The sequence below is a fragment of the Antechinus flavipes genome, chromosome 4 (genome assembly GCF_016432865.1).
Source record: "Antechinus flavipes isolate AdamAnt ecotype Samford, QLD, Australia chromosome 4, AdamAnt_v2, whole genome shotgun sequence".
In the NCBI taxonomy this organism is placed as follows: Eukaryota; Metazoa; Chordata; class Mammalia; order Dasyuromorphia; family Dasyuridae; genus Antechinus; species Antechinus flavipes.
Window position 1 is genome coordinate 104,846,850 of NC_067401.1, and position 17,046 is coordinate 104,863,895.

General features: G+C 37.9%; 1 protein-coding gene across 2 annotated transcripts in view; it reads left to right on the forward strand.

Annotated features, from left to right (window-relative positions):
- Positions 1 to 3,437: 3,437 nt before the first annotated feature.
- Positions 3,438 to 17,046, forward strand: part of DCAF8 (DDB1 and CUL4 associated factor 8) — a 49,480-nt gene continuing 35,871 nt past the window's right edge. For both annotated transcript variants that reach the window (XM_051993672.1, XM_051993673.1), the window contains exons 1-3: positions 3,438 to 4,524; positions 10,079 to 10,180; positions 11,267 to 11,331. The gene's annotated coding sequence lies outside the window, so the exon portion shown is untranslated. The remainder of the gene's footprint in view (positions 4,525 to 10,078; positions 10,181 to 11,266; positions 11,332 to 17,046) is intronic.

Consider the following 17,046-nt stretch of genomic DNA (forward strand, 5'->3'; position numbering starts at 1 on the left):
CATTGACTTAAGTGCCTATTATATATTAAGCCAATATAAGAGTATTCCTGCCTTCAACAAATTGGGAGGGGGGAGGGATTGCACAACTTCAGTGTTGTATTTAGTTCTAAGCCCCTCTTTGAGAATATTGACAAGTTGGCTTAGGTTTGAGGGAAGATGACCAGGATGCTGGGTGGGGGGGATTGAGAGGGGATGGCTTAAAACATCATCAAAGATTAGGTGAGGGTGGTTGTGGAAGGAATTGGCTTTATAAGCTAAAAACTTCACTCCCTCAGCTTTCCTCGGACTACCCGCCATTACAAGGAAACTGGAATAGGCAGCTCTGCTCATTTTTAATCTGAAATCCCCTTCCCCAAGGTTGTTGGTCTGTATTGGGAGAAGTGGACTTCTGTAGCCCACTATTCAGAATTGTGGCAAACTTGTCACCATTATGGAACCTTTTCCCCCTAATAAAATATTGCCTGCAGTGCATCTCTGCTATAGAGGGCAGTGTGGTGCACTAGAAATACTACTTCTGGTTAAGACTCGTAAGACCTGGGCTTGAATCCTACCTCTCCCAGTAACTGTGACCTTAGACAGGTCACTTAATTTCCCAGACTCAAGTTTCTTGATCTGTAAAGCAGGTGAAGTGGTGAGGGAAGGGCATTAGTATCTTAAGTTTTCTAACCAATGATTGAGCATATAGCATAAGCATTCAATAAATTCTTGTTAAATTGACTCTAGTTTCAATATTCTGCTACAAAAAAGTTATATTGTATTTAGTGACATATTTACCTACTATGTAAAGGATGTTTTATCCTAAACTTAACCTTAAACTTTAGGGGGTAATAGATAAATGTTTTATAGATACAGACTTCGTCTTTTAGTCTGTTTAAAAAAACAATGTTACAAAAGGAACTGTTCACATATGAGATGAATTAAATGGAAACGGGTCCTTTTCCTCTCTGAAATTTTTTTATAATTTTGTGGGATTGGGAGGCTGTATTTGAGTCTCATTTTTACCTTTTCCACTATGTCCAAATTCTGCTATGCCTTCTCTTTTCAGGTTTTGTTACTTTGTAAAATGAGAAAGGGGAGAGGGGGGAAGAACTCCAACATTATTTTATCCCTTAAGACAAAGGGATGATGAAGACAATAGGGTCCCATAAACTCTTATGGGGGGAAAAAAAGATAAAAGCCCAAGACAAAAAGAAAACATTAAAGTTGGGAAATGAACTTTTCTGTACCTGATGCAAAATAATCAAGAATGTTTTGCTTTGTTTAGAGTTATAAAGTAGGACGGTTTCATATTGTCTCCATTCTTAAGTATATTATCATTATTCCAAAGTTATAGAACTCGGGAACTGTTGCTGGAACTAATCTGTCAGAATACCTCCAGCCTTTGTCAAAGTAGACTAAGTTTATGGGAAAATCCATCGAGTATATAGTTTAAGGTGTTAATATAGGTTTCACCTCACAGTGTGTCTGAATCCTGGATCCAGAGTGTGGTCTTCTCATGGACACTCATAAATCAGAATATAATTTACTAATTTGTAATGGGAGGGAAATAAACTGAACAAAAAACCACAACCCATTATCATTCACTTACACAGTGGACACTTTATAAAGGGTAAGTCCCACCTTGGAGGTCAAAGGAAGAAGAGACCAAGACTTGCTTAAAAGATACTTCCATAAATTAGTATTTTGATATCAGCTTAATGAATCCTCCATTCCTAGCATATTTGTCTAGATACTGGATATTATACATTAACATCATCATCCTATTGCCTGCTTCGTGCTAAAGATAAAATGGCACATTGCTTTTCACATAATTTCATAGTTGGAAGGTGGAGGGGAGCACTATGTAAACTAGTCCTGTACCTGAATAAAAATCTACTCTGTAGCATCCCTACTGAGTGGTTATTCAGCCTTTGCTTGAAGAAGTAGCAGCTTGGTACAGTGAAAAGAGCACTGGCTCTGAAATAAAAGAAACGGATTCAAATCTCATTCCAAGGTTTTCTATCTCTGTAACTGGGCAAGCCATTTAAACTACCCTAGACTTCAGTTTTCTTATTTGTAAAATGGAGAGGGAGTTGGGCTAGATGGCTAAAGTCCTTTCCAGTTCTCAGAGATCTACGATCTGAGAGTGGTATGCACTACTTCCTTGGGCCAATTCATATACTTTGGACAGCTCTCCAGGTTAAGTAAGTTTTCTTCCCATAATCTATTGCAATATACATGTGCTACACACACCATTTTTCTGCTATTATTACTTGATCGAACTAATTCCATCACGGTTTATCTTAGTAACATACTAATTTTACTTCTCCAGATAACCAGTATCTAAATCTTAAAAATCCATACATTTACAAACCTGAAACAGTAACCCGGTAGTCTTAAGTGGCTAGTCTTATTCCTTTATATTTATCTATTTATATCCTTTTATTAGATTCTATACCTGCATTTCTGACAGTGCCGATGGAGTGTAAATCTTGTGTGGCAGCCCAAATACACGACGCCTGCAGTTCCATTCCGACCCCCGGTTCTCAGTATCCCGGGCCTTCTCTTCCTCTAGCACAAGGAATTCTATTAAGTGGCTCATAGAAAAGCCGCATCATCGGGCTCAGCCTCCTCAGTGGCATTCAGCCCTTTACTCCAGGGGCCTAAAAGCAGGAGTGGCCTTCCGGAGGCTACATCTTAGAGAAGGATGGACCACCGGCAGTCCTGCCACACACACACCTCCGTTTACTTCCTAAGCTTTCCTTACCACTCCCTCCCTTATCGCCCGCCCTTGCTCAAATAAACAATCAAGACAAACGTGGAAGTGGCCGGTCTCAGAGGAAGGCTGCAATCGCCGTTCGGAAGAGCTCAGGTCGCTCGGCGAAAAGTAGCTCAAGCGGAAGGAGACATCTTCCCCGCGGCAGGCTGGATGGCGGGGTACGAGGCACCCGCGTGCCTCGCTAGGACTCTTTCTGCACGTCGTAGCCAAAGCTTCGAACCCCGTAACAGGCATACGCCGCCTGGGTACAAAACAAGAGCTCAGTCAGGCCCCTAGGATGCGGAGACAATTTTTGTCAGAGCCGGTGACGGTCCGGCAGAAGTTTCGTTCTCCGCCACTGGAAGGAGCGCCTCAGCCACTGCCTCGGGGCTTTATGGAGCCCCAACACGCACGCGCTTGACCTCAGGTCTTCCGTTAGCCGCCAGCCTCACCCCGCCCAGCGCGACTGCAGAGAAGGGTTGGGGGACGGGAGCTCGCGCCCTACCCACTCTCCAGGTCTTCTCGGGCGCCTCGTCGCAAACGGGGCCGGAAAGCGCGGCGGCGCAGGCGCAAGCGCAGAGGGTGGCAGTGGCGGCGGCGGCGGCGGCGGCGGTGGCAGTGGCGGCGGCGGCGGCGGCGGCGGCGGCGGCGGCAGCAGCGGCGTCGGCGGCGTCGGTGGCGGCGGCTGGCCAGTGTAAGATGGCGGCGGCAGCGGTGGCAGCGGACCAGGCGGCCCGGCCCGGAGCAGCCAGAGCAGCCGCTGGCAGGAGGATGCCCCGAAGCGGGGAGCAGGGCGCCGAGCCTCGCCGGCTCCCGGGCTTGTAACCGCCCCAGCCGGACACCCCCTGACCTGCTCGGTCCGTGTCCCGCTGCGGCCCAGCCTGCCCCCCTCTCCCCGGGCCTGTCCCCCATTTCCCCCAGCGGCCGGCCCTCCTAGTCCCAAGACTGTACTGATTTCCCCTGTGGGGTCCAATTCCCCCCTTCCTTGGCCTGCCCTCGCTTCAGTCCTCCCTGGCCAGCTGCCTTCTCTCCCTGTCGGACACCTCATTTGGGTGACCTTAATTCCTTCTCCCTGGGAACTTGGTTCGACACTAGCCGGTGCCTGGGTCCCTTCGCGCAGTCCTGAAATGTGCTATCTCTAGCAGCAGGGCAGAAGTCAGGGCAGCCCCTCGGAAGCAGCCTCCGGGTTCTGGAAGTCATTTCTTCCTTGCTTCTCTAGTCTCAGGTTCCCCTTCCACCCTACCCCCAGAACAGTCTTATTTGGACCCCGTTAGTCAGAAAGCATCTGGTAGCTTGAATTTCTGACTCGCTTATGATATGTTGTTGGAGTCTTGGTGTAAACAAACTGGCTCTGGCGTTTGTCAGCATTCTCTAGGTGACTTCCTCCCTTTCGCTGAGGCTTCTTGTTATTTGCAGCTTTCTTTGGGTTCCGTGTTTATTGTTGAGAGGATTCTAATTTTCTTTTTTAAATGAATTTCATGTTCCATTATGGAACTGGTTTTAGACCTGTGGTTGATCTGGGTCCTTTTTTTTTTTTTTTTTCTACACTCTTGTGTATTTTTTAAATGTTCAGTAGCCACATAAGATAAATATTTCACTTTTGACTTTAAATAGTTCAGTGTGAGCCAGAACAGTATGCTACAAAAAAAGAGTTTGTATGTTCCAGTGTTCCTTAGGTATGACATTTTTGCCATTTAAATTGTAACTTTTCTCAGTCCTTCAGTGAATCTACAGAGCTATTTTCTCAGGAGTCCAGCCAGGCCTTACTTCAGCCATAAAGTGGGAAGGTGAGTAGGAGTTGAAATCAATTTTTAAATTCCTGGGCTCTCAGGACATAAGTGATTCTATCAGGCCCTGCCTTTGTGCTCAGTTGCTGACCATTGTACTCATAAATATCCTACTAGGCTTTCCTTAAAACACAGGGTGGTGTTCCTTTTTTTTTTTTTTTTTTTGATCCAACTTTAGTCATTATATATTTGACTGACTAGAATTTCTTTTACAGGTTTAATTGGCTATGGGAGTCTATATTTTCTGTCCTAAATTGTTGCTTTATTGCTTTTGAACAGTTCCTGTTGTGTCAAAAGTGAATGTACCTTCCTTGTGCTGATGTATGATTTTCTTCGTTTGTTTGGTGTCAGCCCTGCATTTTACTTTGTTAATAGACTGGGAATCAGTCTCCCTTTGAACTGGTTATGCTACTGAGTCAAGTTAAATCTTTTCCCATCCAATGGTTTTGAGTTTACCTCCTCTTAAGTCAGAATAGAAGAAGCCTGCTCCTCTCAAAGCTAGAGAAAGATAAGAGGATGTCTAATGTCTAACTTCATTGTAAACTGTTAAAGTCTTATATTATTTTGAGCCATTATGATTATTATTCTTTCATTAAAGCCCTATTCCATTTTTTTTTTTTTTTATCCTGGCATGGATGTGATTGGGTTCTGAAAGTTATAGAATTCATACTCTTGACAGATCCTCCCAGTCAAGAAAAACTTTGAGTAAAGGCCTGATGATGGCATGTATGATGATGACCTGAGAACCAGGCTAACCAAGTTTGAGAAGCGTATTACTCAAAGTTTGTTTCCCTAAATTTTTTTTTTTTTTAATCACATCGACTCATGACACAATCCTCTATCAGTAAACTCAAGCTGATAAAACCTCAGGTCTTTGAGGATATTTACTTAGAACTCTAGCATTTGGGGGGGAACCAGAGTATTAGTACTTAATTTTCATTGATTAAAAATAAAAGGTAGCTGCTTCATGGTTAGTTTGGGAAGTTTTAAATGATTATAGGGATCATGGTTTGCATCCATCAGAACAGTCCATTTTGGTGACTGATAGATGAAAGGAGGGATAGTAAAATTAGAATCTTTCAATTCCTTTGGTATTCTTCAGGGTATTTTGCATTTAAATGTTAAATAATGTCAGTGAAGTTTCTTTTTACTTTTCTTTTAACTTTCCTGGAAGTAGAGGGTGATGTGACTTGAGCAGACTATGTAAAATTTTATGATGGTGAATTTGGACAGCACAGCTAATAGATCCCAAAACATATACCTGTTTTTGGAGGAGAGTGACTTGAGAATTTTATATCTCCTAAAGCAGGGGGTTCTTAGAGCTTTTTTTGCATTATGGATCTTTTATCATAAAGCTGTTATTAAATTCATAAAATAAAACTCAGGATTACAAAAGAAACCAATTATATTGAAATATCTAAACACTCAAAAAGCAAATTCATGGACCCTGGGTTAAAAATCCTTGTCCCAAAGTGTTAGATTGGGAAATAACCTAGTATTGCTTGCCTCTGAACACAACCATGATAGCTACTGAGCCCTTTAATCTGTCCTTTTATATTTTATATATACATATCATTCCAGGAGATAGGAGATAGAAATAGATTATTCATCAAATAATTCTTTTGCTTTCAGTCAAAGATAGAGGTTTGCCTCTGAAGTAATGAGGGCTTTTTTTTTTTAGTTCTGAGTAATTCATGACCATCCCCTATGTGATTTGAGAAGGTCCTCTATTACCTTGAGCAAGTCACTTAACCTCTCTTGAGCCTCAGTATTCTCATCTGTAAAATGAGGGTGTTGGACTAGATGGCTTGTAAGGATACTTTCGACTCCTAAAAAAGAAAGATGCTAAGTCTGTAATCCAACTACTAATCTATAAGGGTCAGACTGAGATTAAACATTAAATATGTGGATGCTTGTGTCTGTCTGCATATCAGAGATAAACATAAATAATATTTGAACTGTTTGTTGTTTTGGTCTTCTCTCCTACATTAGTATATATGATCAGAAGTTTACTGTATTGTAATTTCTTCTCTTCTTTTCTCCTAATGCTCCTAAATAGTGTTTTCTTCTGTTTCCTAATGGAGAAAGCTTATTTTAAAAGTACAATCCTGATAACAGGTTACATCTCTTAGAACTGGGTCATGAAATGATCTCATTTCTTTTAGAAGTAAACAGGAGACAGGAAGCCAGGAGTACTGAGTTTATGGCTTCATCTTCAGAGAACTAGACCTGGGCTATCAAGTGGGAGACTACTACAAGGAAAAGCAGGCTTTCCTGTCTCTTTTTCTTCCCTGACTGTAGCTCAGGAGAGTAGACAGGTATTGGAGAAAACTGGGAAAGTTGATAGGATCTGGAATAAAAGCTTTTTGTTTCACTCAACCCACTGTGCAGGATAATAGTTTTCAGTAGCCCAGGTCTGATCTCCTGCCAAGAGGTGAAGACATTCATACCAGATAAAAATGAAGTTTTTTTTTTTTTTTTCCTGATATGACATTTCTTCTGCCACTAGTGTAAACAGGAAAGTAGTTCTGGATTTTGCGACATCAAAAACACTTTAAAAGGAAATATGATCAAAAAATCCAACTTGTAGAAGTATTCTATTCTTCAGAGCTTGACTTACACCAAATCCAAGATTTGCTTTTGTCTTCCTGAAGTATCTCTGTACTTCTGTTTCTCTGGACAATGTGAATACATATCACTAGTTGTTTTTGCTATCTAAATTAATGATTTTAATTAGGGTGTATAAGAAATAATTCAGATTACTATCATCCAGAAAGTTTGATTCAATTTACTATTGGAGAATTGTGGTGGTGTGCAAGGGTTAGCAGTTGGCTCCACTGTTATGTGACTCTTAAAAGTAGATTGGTGCATCTCTTTGAATAAGTGTGTGTACTGTGTACTTTGTTTCATTAACTTGTAAATGTTACTGAATCTATAAGATTGAAAGTGAGAAAAACACAGTGCTTGTGCTCTCATCCTTCCTTCATGCTCATGTAAAGTTTGTGCTTTACATAGGACTTTTCTCCATCATTGTTCTAATAATTAATTCTCTCTTTTTACACTCTTGATATCTGCCTTATATTTCATCTCTTTATCAGACTTTCTCTGATTTTCAAGATACTCTAACTTTGTACCTGGAATAATGTGCTAGTAAGATAAAGCTATAGAAATTTCTTGGACTTTTTGAAGACAATTTAACATTTCTATTGATTTATTTTGTCATTGTTAATGTGTTCTTTACTGTAATCCCTCTATAAATTTAGTAAATGATCTTTGAGAATTATTACAGCCAAAAATTTCATCACACTGTAGCCAACTTAATGATGAATGTCTTTGATTTTAACTGCACTGGTCCTTGAAACATTGGTCAGTCAAATAAGAAACATTTATTAAATGCCTACCTTGTGCTAGACACCAAACTCAGCTCTAGGGCTTATTCAGAAAGATCCCAAAGACAATCCTTGCCCTCAAAGAGTTCACAATCTAATGGGGTTTATCACAAGCAAACAAATAATCACAACAGCTATATACAAAATAAAAAGTGAGAAATTGAGTGTGACCCTGGACAAGTCACTTAACCCCAATTGCCTCAGCACCTCCCCTCCCCAAAAGGTAAGAAATTGAAGGAAGGAAAGTCCTAGAATTAAGTAGGGTTGAGAAAAGCTTTCTGTAAAATAGGATTAGATTTACAGTTTTTTACTCAAGTCTTTACAGCTTGGAAGGACCTGTTAGAGTAAAACACCCTTGTAACAAAATCTTTGAGAATCCATGGTTACCTTCATTTCATGAGAACCATCAGTCTTAATAGAGTAATTCATATAATTTTTAAAATATATACATATATATCAGTGTAGATCAAGTTGGTATAAAGTTCCAGTGATGAGCTTTAAAAAAAATCTCTTATAGATTGAATCAGCATCATAGATCTTAGAGCTGGAAGAAACTTTGGAGATGACCTAATGAAATCCCCTTATTTTTCAGTTGAAGAAACTTAGGCCCAGAGAAGTGGTCATAGCCAGAAGTCAAACCTATTTCTTAAGATTCCAAATACATTTTTCTTCTACAATGCTGACAGTTCTTCCAAAAGAATATTAAGAGCTTTCCCATCTTGGGTGTAGTGTAAAGAGCCCTGGACTAAAGAAGACTGTTCCTAAGCCTGTTACTTAATTGTGTGACCTTGGTTGAATTACTCAACTTCTTTGAATATGCTTCTTCACCTATGATATATGAATAATAAGGCCTTCAGGGTTGTAAGAATATCAAATAGGAAGATGTTACATCTGTAAAATGCCATGGAACTATAATTTTTTTTTTTTTTTTTTTGGAAAGGAATAGAGAAGTTTGACTTCATTTCCAGAGCTATTTGGTATCTTGTGTTACATGTTCCACGAATAAGGTCTTTGATATATTGGCTGGTATTAGACAACTCTCAATAATTTATTTGCAGCAATTTTACAGATTATCCTTATTAAGCTGAGGCCTCATCCCTACTCATCCCTACCACCTTCACCCAGCTAGGCTCTAGGCAACAAGAGACCCAGGCTTGGAGAGGAAAAGCTTGGTATCTGTATACAATCACATATCATTGGGCTTTTTTATATAGATCAATGGATTGTTGTTTTTTGTTTTAGATCTTTTAGTGTTATTTTAAATCTTCCCTTCCTAAACTTAGTAATGTAGTTGATTCTTTAGTATTAATCTACCTTAGGATACTTTGCTTTCCTATCACCTTGAAATCTAATCACCTTGAAAAAGTCCTCTTCTGGTAACTGATTCAGTTTTTCTCTTAAGAGGGAATAAGTTTATACTACCTAGATTTTTAGCAGTGTTAAATCTTAGGACAATGTTACAGAAATTGAAGAATGGATCAGTATAGAGGGTTTTTTTTTTGTTGTTGTTTTTTGTTGTTGTTGTTGTTTTTGCTCCATTTGCCAATGGAGGCAATTGGGATTAACTTGCTCAGGATCACACAGCTAGTAGTAAGTGTCTGAGCAGATTTGAACTCAAGTCCTCCTGATTTCAGGGCTGGTGTTCTATTCACTGCGCTACCTAGCAGCCTATCAGTGTAGAGTTTTAGCATTCTTTGTAGAGAGAGAATTATATGTATAGCATATTTCATATTCTTAACTTAAAATTTTGAGGTGAAAAGTAATACCATGGGAGCTGATGAAGAAACTCCTACTTATGTAGGTCAGCACCTTAACTTCAAATTTAGGGACATTGAAAGTGACTTTTTCTAGGGACATACGTACATAGATTTTCCTGTTTTTTGAAGCCAGTTTTCTATCCACACTGCTTTTTGCTATTGTTACAGTGAAGGAGTGTAACTATTTCTGTATGTGTAGGTGTGTGTGTTGTGTATCTATGATATGTGAGAAATATCACATTAGGTAGCTCTAAGATCATCATGGAATTTTTTAAATTTTAGAGCCAAAGAGTAACTAAACTTTTAGGTATTGTTAGTTTTTAGATAGCTCTAGTTTTATTTCAAACAGAATCACCAGTGTCTTTCCTCTCCTGTTATTTCTCTATTTCCTTATTTCTCTTTACATAGCCAGAAAGTTGCAACGGGCCCTGCCTTCGCCAGCAGGAGTTTTTCTTATCTTGGTTTAGCTCCCAATCTCCTCCTTGCCTTGTTTACAAGTGTATTTTTCAGGTATGTGTTTTGTGACCCTTATTCAAGCATTTGACCTTGTCCTTTAACATGACAAAAGTGAGAGTGACTTTTCTAGGTGTCCTTGGCGTTTATCTCCTCTTAGGTTGTTTTCTTTTGAGTTCTACCTTTGGATAGAGGCGGGGCTTTTGCTCTTCATTGCCTTGGGCTACTGTTTCTTTGTCTGAGAGATACTTGGAAAATTTTTGAAAAAAAGTTGCAACTAAATCAGTTCTTGAACTTCTTAGAATTCTTTGATGGAAACAAAATGGAAAACTTAAAAGTTATTCAGTCTCATAGTATCTTTTATATTGAAGTGAGGGAACTTGAGCATTATTATTTTAAAAAGAAATTATAGTCCTTTTCACAGGGCTCCCTCTGCTCCTAAGATTACAGTACAGCTTGGCATTCCCTCTGGGACACTGCAGTTAGTGTAAGGAACAATAAGCTGTATGTAATCACTTAGGGAGAAGGTTCTGAAAGAAGAGCTGGTGATTTGAACAGAGGAGGTCCTATTCAGAGAAAAAAAGAAATGGCCACCTCCACTATGGCTTGACTGCAGTATTGGGGGGGGGAAGCTACAAACACCCAGTTTAATTTGGCTATATGATTGTCACTGAATGTGTTTCCTCCAAGCAACATAATAAGGAAGTCTATTTCTTATTTCATTCTTTAACTTATTTTAAATTAGATAATTCCCCATAGAGGTTCTTATTGAAACAGTGCTTTAAGAGTTTCCATCTTCGGTTTATTATATATCTTCAAGAGTAAAAAAGAAATTGGAGAGAATAGAAAAGTGATATTTATATAGTAGATCCCCTGGAGAAAATTTCTTTACCTCTAATTTAAGAAAGTTAAAATTTCTTGTGATTTCAACAAAGCTTTCTAGAGAGTTGAAGGACAGTTTTGAATCTAATGCCAAGATTTTCTTAGGCTTTGCCTATATTTAATGTTCAGTGTAATGGTTGATAATTGAAGTAGTACAGCCTACTGTAGGCAATCTAGTATGATACTTGTAAATGGAAATCTAGAGATAAGTTCATACAGTAAAATAGATAAATTGAAAGATCTGCCTTTTTTCTCCTTTAGAACATATATAATTTATGTGAAGTCTGGAAGAACACATTCAAGACCCCAAACAGCCTGGGAATAAGGTAGGGGCGGGATAAAAATGGAGGAGGAAACTCACCATTAAATTTTTTTAAGTCTCAATGCAATTTGAATTTTGTTTTCTTTTTTCCTTTGAAGAAAAATGATTTTCAAAGAATTGTTAAATAGCTGATTTAAAAAGAACGATGTATTTAATGGTCAGAATCAAATTTTGGTTTCTTTTCCTTTAAAGGAAAAAGGTCCCCATCTAGACCTAATGCCTGGGATATATAGTTTCTTGGGTATCCTTGGTTTTCTTGGGTATAACTTGTGGGTATCCAATTGAGCCACTGGGGGGTGGTAAAAGCCTATAGTTTAAATTGAATCTGAAATCACATAATTGATGTACTATTGTAGAACAGATTATTTAGCTTCCTCAATTCTTTAACAAAGATTTTTTTTTTCCCGACCTTCCACTCCAGCAGTTGATATGTATAGATTTTCTTCTCTCTCTAGAACTCTTAACATGAATTGACATTTAAGACTACTGTTTTGAATTGGGGAACCCACTCTTTCAATTGAATATTTTAAAATAACTTTTGGGTCGCTTCATTAGTATTGTTGTATAAAGCTTTTATCTTAATTAGTAACTATTTCTTTTATTGTTTAGTCTTAGTAGCATTCCTTCCCAGTTAATGGTTTTGACTGTGATAGAGAAAACAAAAGAATGAGAAGAGTAGATTTCAAAATGAATCTATATTATAAAGCAAAAGTTAGGGCTGCAGGTAAGGTTACTTGCAGATGGAATGTAGGGCCTACGACCAAAAAAAGTGGATTTGGACTATAGATGCAGATCAGCCATGCACAACTTCAGCCTTCAACAGTATAAGATATTATACCTTCTCAGAAGGATCCAGACATTGGATGGCTTTCAGATTCTTGTCTTATTAATAACTAAAATCTTCCCTTCTTTCTTCCTTTGGTTTTTAGAGAAAGTTACAAAGCATTCTATCATTCGGATTTTTTTCTTAAACTATCAGGTAATCTAGAATGAGGAATGTTGGGCAAGTCTGAATTAGGGAATACAGAGAATATTGTAGATCATAGAAATTGGATTGATTTACAGAGTACATGTGTCAGGGGTAGGGGAATTATCTTAATGATGAGATCAAAGGCAACATTTCTTCCTTGATTTTTTTTCTATTGAAACTAAGAGAAAGACTAAGCCAATTAGTGCGGATCCTAGATTTGAAATTCAGTTTAACAAATATTTAGTGTTTTTTGCATTTTTTTAACTTGAGAAAGTCGTCTTATCTTATCTAGGCTGCAAGTCACTTATGAGCCTGATCCCAATAATTATCTACTTTGGACTTTTTGACTAATTCTCTTTCTAACCAGGCCCCTTTCAAGCAACAACCTCAGTTACCCTGTAGGCCTGGGGGCTTATCACATTGGTGCTAATCCTTTAGTTCAGGACTTCTGAGTTCAAGTAGTATTCCACCATCCTCAGTCTTCTTGGCAGCACGGATTATAATTTTGTACTCCCACTACTGGTAGTTCAACAAATATTTGAAAGAAATTAGTGAACAGATAAGAATGAAAATTCGTGGCATTCTTTCTATGCTACTTAACTCAAGTAAGTATTTTGGATATCATTCATTGGCACCGACTATAAGGAATGAAGAGCTGAGGGATTTTGAACTTTATAGTGTCTTCTGATCGCACTGGATGAAATCTTCCACTAGAATAGAAAGGCTCCCAGTTTCCTCATGCCAGATGTGGAGACCTAGCTTCTGACTTTTTTGATCATTGTAACAGGCAGATTACCGTTGCCAACTCTCATTTAATCTCTGGTTTTGTTAGTTGTAATTTTCAGTTTTTGAATTTTTCCTGATCCTACATTAACTTCATTTCTTGTACAGATCTCACTTGTTGCTATCAGGACAAGAAAGTAGTCCCTGTTCTTTTGAATGAGAGATGGCTCAATGGCTCTCTCACATGAATCTTCTTATCCTGTACTTCGTTTCTGCCTATGTTTGTATTTAGTCAATGTTTCATCACGTGTTGGTTAATGTTTAAAAAGACATGTGATGTCAGGGTCACAGGCAATCCTAAAATAGATATTAAAATGGCCTCCAATTTTCTTTCTCTCCTAACAGTTTACTAGTTAAATTTCAATTTGATGGAGGTTATTTTAGAACATATGACTAGAGCTAATCTAGTTAAACTTCGAAGTTAACTGAACATTGAGATCAAAAGTTCTTTCTAAACCAGTGTGATTGGCATTGGTTCATATTCACCTGGAAGATGTTCAAGGTGAATCTGGATATTGCTGGGAGTGGAATAAAAGTTTTTGGAGGAAACAAACAATGGATTTGAGCTAGTGTACTTTTTAGCTGGAAATTACAAACTAGGATTGTGTTGTGTAGTAGTTCCTCTGAAGAATTCTTCTACAAATACAGCATATTGGCCTCTTTCCAATTAAAGCAATTATTCTCCCTCTGAACCCTACTGCCTTAGTTGTTAGTTGGTTTTAGGTTTCTTCTTTGTTTTGAAAGGTACTGAGGCCTAGTAGAAAGAACCCTAGAATTGAAAGGCCTGAATTTCATGTCTACTTTCACCAACTGCTTAGCATATGTGGGTCAGTTTTGTCATCTCTCTAATGGGAATGTAATCTTTCATAAAATGGATTTGTAATACTTTATACAGTCTGCAATATGTTGTTACAAATATCAAAGGAGATAATGGATACAAAGTGCTTTGTAAATGCTGATGCACTATGTAAATAAACATAGTATCATTTCATGCCTGAAATTTATGTTTCTTTGTGCCTGAGTTATAACAATCTGCTCCAAAAATAAGTTTTGCATTTTTATTGTCTGTCTGTTATATTTCTCTTTACTCTTAGGCTTTGATCCCTAAAGGAAATTGAGCTCCTACTGAAAGGCTCAAGTTTACACATTCCCTGATGAAACTTTTACTTGAAATTGGGGCTTTTTAAAAAATTTGTTACTAATTCTTCCAAAATGCTAGTGCCTGAAAAGCAACTGCCAGAGACTACATAATCAATTCTCCTCACTTTCATGGGTGGTTTTGACCATTGGTTATTCCCAGACAGTAAGAGTTTGTCTTTAAATTATGCAACTATCTAGTTAGCAGATGTTGATCGTTCAATGGATTCTTTCTTTGCTTTCTTTTTTCTTTCCAACTTTTCTTTCAAAAGTTAATTCTGTCATTATTTTTAATCCAGATTATTTACCTTCTTATAAAGGACCTGAACTTACTTAAAACAAACCTAGCTTTAACAATATTTGTCATTGAGTATGAAATTGGACTATTAGGTACTTCCTTATTATTTAAGCTAGATTGACTTAGAGAAATAGTAATGAGAAATGGGAAAATAACTGAATCTAAAGAAATTCAGAGTTTGATATCTTGTCTAATCTATACCTTAGAAAAAATCCTTTCTTCTGATTCATCTAATTCATCCCTTTGCATAAAAACCTCCATTGAGGGAATCCTACTATTAAAGCAGGTCAATATTTTAGGAAGATGTAGGGAGCTGAAAGTTTTTCATTATGCTAAATCTAAACTTACCTCATTTTAATTACTATACATTGCTTCTAAGTCCTTATATGACAGTCCTAATGAAGCAGGTTGTGGTCCCTTTAAGAAACAGTATTTCCTATTAATCTGTGAGCCCTTTCAGATTCTCAGCTCCTCCTGGGGTAGACAAAGTAAAAAAGTTATCTTTCTAGGATGCCAGGGCCTTTGATTCAATTAGAAATCCTGATCAAAAAGCACCCCTTTGAAGTGTTGTTAATTCCAATAGGAGATCCCCAGCCCTCACTGGGTTTGAACTGCTTGGGCTGTCCCAGCCCCCACTAAGACCCAATATAACAGCTTTCTTCATCGAAGGTCTTTTGCAGATGGGTCTAGATAGTTCACTCAGCTATCAGGATTCTTCTGTCTCAGTGCAAAACTCCTTTTTCCCATAGATCTATTATATAAGTCAGTCTCTTGGTAAACTGATTTCTATCTAACAATAAACCTTCATTTTGCAACTAATAATTTGGGAATGAGTGAATTCTTTCACTCTTAGAACCTGCTGCCGATTTAAAGATGATTCTTAACAACTTTTTTATTGCCACTAATCTCTAGATTACCAGGAATCTAGACCATTTGAATCGCCTCACTTATACCAAAAAACAACTATGGATTGAGTTGAGGTACTAGCAGAGCTTTTAGACTACCATTTATCTTTTCTTATTCCAGGCTATTTTTCACACAACTACCAAAGTATTTTTCTTCAATGCATGTTTTACTATGTCATTTTCCTGCTTGTTAAACTCCAGTAGCTCTCTTATTGCCTCTAGAAAAAACAGAACTACTTCTGTTTGGTCATTTTTACCCCTTCATAACCCAGCACCAACTTATCTTTCTAGCCTCATATATTATATTTTCTCTACAATCCAGCTACACAGTCTCTAATCTATGACATTTTATCTTCTTTCTCTATGCCTTTGCAATGGTTTTCTCTTGTGCCTGAAATGTGTTCTCACCGCTTAGAATCCTTATTTCTGTTAAAGTTTTGTCATATACCACTTCCTACATAAAACTTTTCCTGATTTCTTCCAACTCTAGTGTCCTCCTTCCTCAAACTATCTTATATTTATTTTGTATATATTTATATGTTAGTTAAGATAGTATAGATAGAGAGGAGGCTGGCCTCACTATCAAGAGGACCTGATTCAAAGTTTACTTCTGATCCTTCCTGGCTGTGTGACTCTGAGCAAGTCCTGAACCTTTCAGTGTTCTAGGAAACTCCTTTAAGACAATAATTGGACAGTTTGCATTAGAGGAATTTTGTTAGGAGCATCCTGTCCTTGTTCCTATCCTTATCTCCCTTGATAGACTGTATGCTTGAGGACAGAGACGGACTCATTTTTACCTTTGTATCTCTAGTGTCTTAAGAGCCTGGTACATAGTTGATGGTCCTAGAATGTTTATGAAGTGGTTCAAATGTCCTAGAAGCAGATGGAGATATATGTTAGGGTTAGATATTTAGTAATCATCTATGTAGAGGATATGGTTAAAATATTGGGAGTTAATGAGATTTCCTAGGATCTGAGTACAGGAAAGAGAAGATTAAGAATCTTGGGGAATGCCAATATTAAGGGATTAGGAAGACAATGAGAAGCTAATAGTGGAGAAAGAGTAGGGAGTTAAGCTAAAGTGCCAGAAAAGTGTGATGTCTTGGGAGCCTAGAGAGACAAGAGAATTTAGGAGAGGGTGGTAAATACTATTAAATGTTTTATGAGGGGAGACTTAGAGAGGACAAAGACTTAGAAAAAGCCATTGCAGTTGACCAGTTGTCATAAGAATGCATATCCATTACATAATTTTTCAGTTTTAATTGATCTGCCAATTTTGAATGGACATAATTTTTACATGTGAGCAAAAAGGACCTGAAGTTCAGTCATCTTAGAGGTGCTAAGTGGGATCTGACTTTAGTACTTCATTTGTTTCTTCTCAGAGTTGATAGTGAGTTGGTGTCATATGGAAATACAGGAGCTTAAGCAAATTTTGGCTTAATAGGTTGGAGATGTAGAGAAAATTCTGTTTAACTATAAACTAGATGTAAATGACCTTTTAGATCACTTCCAACTTCAAGTTATTTGATCTTAAATAAGGAATATGATAAAGATTATAGGATTTGAACTTGCCAGCTTTGTTTTCATTCACTATTTCAGTTTAGGCAAACATCTTTTTGTTTCATA